This window comes from Muntiacus reevesi, chromosome 8 (genome assembly GCF_963930625.1).
Source record: "Muntiacus reevesi chromosome 8, mMunRee1.1, whole genome shotgun sequence".
In the NCBI taxonomy this organism is placed as follows: domain Eukaryota; kingdom Metazoa; phylum Chordata; class Mammalia; order Artiodactyla; family Cervidae; genus Muntiacus; species Muntiacus reevesi.
The window spans coordinates 22,945,135-22,951,777 of NC_089256.1; positions in this window are offsets into that span (position 1 = coordinate 22,945,135).

The window sequence follows — 6,643 nt, forward strand, 5'->3', positions numbered from 1 at the left end:
TCTAGGTGTTTTATTTCTTGTATGACTCCTCCCACGAGCAAGGAAGCCCCCGTACCTGATCCCTGCTGGGAGCTCAGTGCTACCTGGTGAGGGAGGGAGCATTTTAAGGCCCTTGCTGCCAGGCCACCTTCCCCAGGGATTGTTCGAGTTTGATTTCCCCTGCTCTGGAGCTGGCAGAGGCCCACCCCCTGGGAAGGGGGTGAGGATGCCCAGCACCCCTCACCGCTGCTTCTCTCTTGATACTGGCTAATTTGGTAGATAAATCATGTTAGTCTGCACACCTCTGCGTCCATGTGGAGGCATGTGAGCCACACCAGTATTCTAAGGAATGAAGCACTGCAGTGGTTCAGTTGCTCAGTTGTGTCCAGCTCCTTGCAGCCCTATGGATAGGAGGATGCCAGGCTTCCCTGTCCATCACTATCTCCCAGAGTCTGCTCAAACTCATGTCCACTGAATTGATGATGCCATCCAACCATCTCATCCTCTGTCATCCCCTTTTCTTCCTGCCCTCAATCTTTCCCATCAGGGTCTTTTCCAATGAGTTGGCTCTTCTCATCAGGTGGCCAAAGTATTGGACTTTCAGCTTCAGCATCAGTCCTTCCAATGAATATTTGAGAAGGTATTTCTGCTGAAGACGGTGTTTCTATGTTAACAGAGGCAGGAGTCCTTCAAGTTCCTCCCAGACTGACACGGAGGAAAGCTGCTTCCTTCTCCGACTGGCTCGGCTCCAGGAAGTGTGTGTTCTCCTGGAACCCACCCTGTGCTCAGCTGTAATGGAGAACGTGGGCAGGATGGAAACCCAGCCATCCCTGGCAGTGGTGGTGGAAGGGACGTGCCACCTCAGGGCTTCTGCCATGACCCCCACAGCCCGGGGCTTGTTCAAAAGGGGGATCACCTGGGGATCTGACTGACAGGAAGCTGGAGGCAGGCTCAGACTGGCCGCCCACCCACAGTGGGTCACACCAGGGATGGGGAGGCAGTCATGCTGCTGCCACCAGCGGGTGGGGCGGCACTGCCCTCTGCATGCCAGCCAGACCCTGTGGAGAAGCTCCACATCCCCCCTCCCTCCTGGTGGCCCAGGCCCTGATCCTGGTCAGGGCAGCGAGTCTCTTCTCCAAGCATGTCGGGCCTGCACCTAGCTGCCTGGGTTGGTGGGAGAGGGACTGCTGCTCTGGTCCAGAGGTTGGGAGGTGGACTTGGATTCCCCCCAGGATGTGAGTCATGAAATGAGGCAACCACAGCCCAGGGAGACCCCTTCCTGCTGGGTACCGCCAAGCGTGACCCAAGTCCACCACCCCAGCAGGGAATGCCCATCAGCTGTGTGGAATGACCATGGGTTTGGACCCAAGGTACTACACCAGCTTGCCCTCTGGGACCCCAGTATCCTGAGCCAGTTGTCTGTCATTTGGGGTTTCATTTTAAAGGGTTGCTGGGGTGAGGGTGTGGCAGACTCAAATCAGTACCCTGCTTTTTTCTTCCTTAGGACTTCTTTGGAACAACACCTCTATTTTAAGCTGAGCCTGTGGCCACTGAATAAAGATTCCACTTCCCAGCCTCTCTTGCAGCTGAAATTGGCCATGTTCCCATATTCAGGTCAGGGGGCAGGGCAGCCTCCTGTGCTGACTAATACCAGCTGTGCCCAGTGTGACAGTTTGGAGCAGAGATAGTGGACCTAGAGAACATACCCTCTGCTTAACCTAGTGGGTCCCCAGTACAGGGCTGTGTCCCAGGTCTGCCTTGAGAAAGGATAGTGATGGACTAATTCACCATTTTTCCAGTTTGCACAAAGGCACTGTGGCCTTGTCAAGCTGTGTGTCCTCGGGCCTGTGTCTGGTAGAGGGATTGCCTTTTTCAAATTCCCCCAAAGTTGCACTGTTGTGTTGGCAGATGGATCAACCAATAGGCTCCAAGTGGAAGTGTGACAAAGGGAAAAGGGCACCCTTCTTTATCCCCTTCTCCCTGCTCACTGGAACCTACACATAATGGCTGGTGCATTAGCAGCCCTCTAGGATCATGAGGTAGAAGCCTGTGTTGAGATTGCAAGAGTGGCAAGTTAGAAAGGTGTTGGGTTTCTGCTGATGATGGAACTGCTGGCCTCTGCACTGTGATTAGGTGAGAGAGAAAGAAACTCCTCTAACTTGAATGGAGCCATTGTCATCTGGGGTTTCTATCATTTGCAGGAGAACTGAATTATAGCTGATACACAGAGTCTTGAACCAGCTTCCTTGTGGCTCAGACAGAAGAATCTACCCACAATGTGGGAGACCTGGGTTTGATCCCTGGGTCAGGAAGATCCCCTAGAAAAGAGAATGCAACCCACTCCAGTATTCTTGTCTAGAGAATCCCATGGACTGTAGCCTGCCAGGCTCTTCTGTCCATGGGATCCCAAAGAATTGGACATAAATGAGCGACTAACTTTTTCACTTTCACAGAGAGTCTCGATGCTCATTAGCATATTGAAGGCTCTGAGAAATCTTGCAGAAAGAAACTTAACTGTTTCCCCAGTGCTAGCAAACAGTCAACCACAGAGCTCTTTCATCAGCCATCTCTTCACCCCTGAGGAGTCCCTTCGTTCAGAGGAACAGTGATTGGAAGTGACAGCTCCACACAAATGATTGCTCTTAGTAATTATGTTAAAGCATGCTTTCTAAAGAACTTAATCCATGCTGATTGGTTGGAGACCTTCTGGGTTCCTGGGATCCCATTTCTCGATAATGGGTGGAAGAGGGAAACAGTCTTAGGAATAGATACAGGGAGGTTCAGGCTCTAAACTGAGTTTTAAAAATCTGTTCTCAAATAACTAGCTTTTGGAACTGCTCCCAGAAGAGTTTAGATCCAGTCCCATTGCACATTGATGGGTTGATGTAAGTCTCAAGGGTGTGCAAGTCCTGGGAAACGAGTGCATGTGAGCACAGAGCCATGTCCCACGAGGCAGATCCTGGAGAAGGGGGAGACAGGGAAGAGGGTCAAGGGAGAGGGGTGGTGCTATTACTATGCTGAGACTTACCGTGACAGTGGGTGCACCTGATCCCGTTTGACTTGATTCCATACCTGTAGTGTTGATCTCATCTCCCTCTTATAGACTGGTAATCAGGGTAACCTGCCCAAGGACACTGCAGTCAGGATTCCAACCCAGCCTGAACTGGGTCCTGACCCTGCTTTCTGCCAGACCCAATGCTTGTCAGGGTGGAGCTGTCCCAACACTGGGAGGCTGTGTCGGTGGCTGTCAGGGGCTGATTGAGTCCCCTCCAAATCCACACTGAAGTCCTAACCCAGCACCTCAGAATGTGACCTTATCTGGAATAAGGTTGTTCTAGATGCAGATAATTAAGATGAGGTCATTAGATTAGCCCTAATGTAATGACCTGGCTCCTTATAAAAGGGGGTGACATGGAAAGAGACACATACAGAGGGAAGACACTGCGTGAAGATGGAGGCAGAGGTCAAAGCAATGCTTCTACACCCCAAGCAACCTCAAGAATTGCCAGCAGACCTCCAGAAGCTAGGAGAGCCTGGGACAGACCCTCCCTCTAGCTTCCAGAAGGAATCTGCAGCCCACACTCCAGCCTTGGCCCCCTTCCTCCAGAGCTGCCCCCTCCTCCTGCCTAAGCACTCCTGTGAGCAGCCCACACCCAGAATATCAGCAGCTCACACAACAGAGGGGTGAGTTTCTTTCTGTCTGGTAGAAGCACAGAGGTTAAGTCACGAGACCTAAACTGAAGAAATACAGATGAAATGCTGAGAACAGTGGCCAGTTCATAATGGTGATCCATGAGGATCAGCCTCTGTGTTCAGAAATGTTCGTGTCTGGGCTTCCCTGGAGGCTCAAGTAGTAAAGAATCCGCCTGCCAGTGCAGGAGACACAAATTTGATCCTGATCCGGGAAGATCCCGCATGCCATGGGGCAGCTCAGCCCGTGTGTTGCAACTACTGAGCCTGTGCCCTAGAGCCGCAACTACTGAAGGCTGCAACCTAGAGGCCTAGAGGCCACGCTCTGCTACAAGAGAAGCCAGCACAGTGAGAGGCCTGCACACCACAATTAGAGAGGAGCCCTAATGGCAACGAAGACCCAGCCAGCCAAACATAAATATATATATTTTTTTTAAAGTTAGTGGCGGCACCAAGGGTCACAACAAAGTACTGGAGACAAAAGCCCAGCAGTGCGGGTGCGCAAAGCCGCCGGATGGAAAACGACAGGGACATGGATGAGCCGGGGCAGCACCTGTCACCACCGCCGATCTCGGGAGTGCAGAGCTGAGCGGAGAAGGACGGCTGTACCCCGACACATGTGACACTGCACACGCCGTCTAGGGACACACGCATGTGCCGTGAGAGGGCACAGGCAGGGCGCCGGCTCCCTCTGCGAGGGTTTCTTTCTTCAGTGGGGTGGTTGTTCTTTCCACCTTTTTGTATGTCTGAAATATTTTATTAAAAGCAGAATATTGAGGACCTTCCTGATGGTCCAGTGGCTAAGACTCCCCGCTCCCAGTGCAGGGGGTCCAGATTCAATCCCTGGTCAGGAAACTAGATCCCCCATGCCGTGACTAAGACCTGGGGCAGTCAAAAAAAATGTTTTTTTAAATTATTTGTTAAAAAACTCAACATTCAGAAAAAGAAGATCATGGCATCCGGTCCCATCACTTCATGGCAAATAGGGAAACAATGGAAACAGTGTCAGACTTTATTTTTGGGGGCTCCAAAATCACTGCATATGGTGACTGCAACCATGAAATTAAAACACGCTTACTCCTTGGAAGGAAAGTTATGACCAACCTAGACAGCATATTAAAAAGCAGAGACATTACTTTGCCAACAAAGGTCTGTCTAGTGAAGTCTATGGTTTTTCCAGTGGTCATGTATGGATGTGAGAGTTGGACTCTACAGAAATCTGAGCGCCGAAGAGTTGATGCTTTTGAACTGTGGTGCTGGAGAAGACTCTTGAGAGTCCCTTGGACTGCAAGGAGATCCAACCAGTCCATCCTAAAGGAAATCAGTCCTGAATATACATTGGTAAGACTGATGCTGAAACTGGAACTCCAATACTTTGGTCACCTGATGCGAAGAACTGACTTCTTGGAAAAGACCCTGATGCTGGGAAAGATTGAAGGCGGGAGGAGAAGGGGACAACAGAGGATGAGATGGATGGCATCACTGATTCGATGGACATGAGTTTGAGCAAGCTCCAGGAGTTGGTGAAGGACAGAGAAGCCTGGCGTGCTGCAGTGGGGTCACAAAGAGTCAGACACGAGTGAGCAACTGAATTGAACTGATTTGTTAAAAAAGGGACTTTCTCGGGGGTCCGGTGGTTAAGAATCTGCCTTGCAATGAAGGTGATGCAGGTTAGCTTTCCTGGTGGGAAAGCTAACAAGCTCTTCTGCTGAGAAGCAAGCCACAACTAGAGAGTCCAAGTGTGGCAATGAATAATCCTGCATGATGGAACGTAGATCCTACACGCTGCAACTAAGACTTAACGCAGCCAAATAAATAAATAAATTTTTAAAAAGTCAGTAGAATATTGTGTTGAGTGAAAGAAGTGAAACACCCAACTACATCCTGATGATTCCACTGACAGGAACCTGCGCTCATCTTGGGACTGCAGAAACGAAGAATCACTGATGGGGACAGAAAGCAACGGACTGTCATCCCCCCGCAGCCAGGGAGTCACAGGGCTGTGCTCCCTGGAAAGACACGGGGTGGGGCCTCCGCCTCTCCCGGCTTCCCAGGTCCCTGGCGGCGCTCCTTGGCGTGTGGCCGCGTCCGCCTCCTCTCCGTGTCTCAGACCTCCCCTTGCTTCTCCTGTAGCTGGGCCCTTGTTTCTCAGTACGTGAAGGTGTTTAGGCCTGTCTGGGTGACCTGGGATCCCCCGTGCATCTCAAGCCTCAATCTGTTCACATCTGCAAACACTTCCACCTGGGGATTTGCAAATGCTTCCACCTTGGGATCTGAAAATGCTTCCACCTGGGGATCTGCAAACACTTCCACCTGTGGACTGGCAAACACTTCCACCTGGGAATATTCTTGGGTTCCAGGATCAGGACCTTGCATCTCTGGGGCACATTATTTGTCCTACCCGTTCTGTTGAAAAACACTTTTTAAAAACATTTTGCCGTTCTCAGTCAAATCATCCATGAGCCACCCCCAAGGCTGGAGTTCATCTCCTGCCAGTTCTGGGTGGTCCCGGGGCCTGGTTGGGAAAACCTCCACCTGCTGGCTTGTCTCTGGGCCCAAACAGCCTTGGGAGAGATGGTGGTGTGACCTTCTTGTGGCTCTGGGAGATCCCAGGCTGCAGGACACCTGGTCCTCTAGTCTTGGAGATGAGTAGTTGATGACTAAGGGACCAGCCATTCCCACAAGGCATACCCCGTTGGACCCGGGATCGTCCTTGAGGAGCGAAGCCATGTCCACAACAGGAAGCCTTCCCCAGAAACCGCGCTGCTCTGAGATGCAGCCCCCCGGAGATGGCGGGAGGGAGGGAGGCAGCTGGGGCAGGGCGGGGGGGCAGGGGGCAGCTGTGAGCCCCCGCCACAAAGCTCCCGAGGGACAGTGGCATCGCCCACCAGGCCAGGCCCTCCGTGAGCAAGAGTGTTTCTTCACCACAAGAAGAGCCACACAAAAGTAGGAAGCTGGACCTTGGACTCCCTCG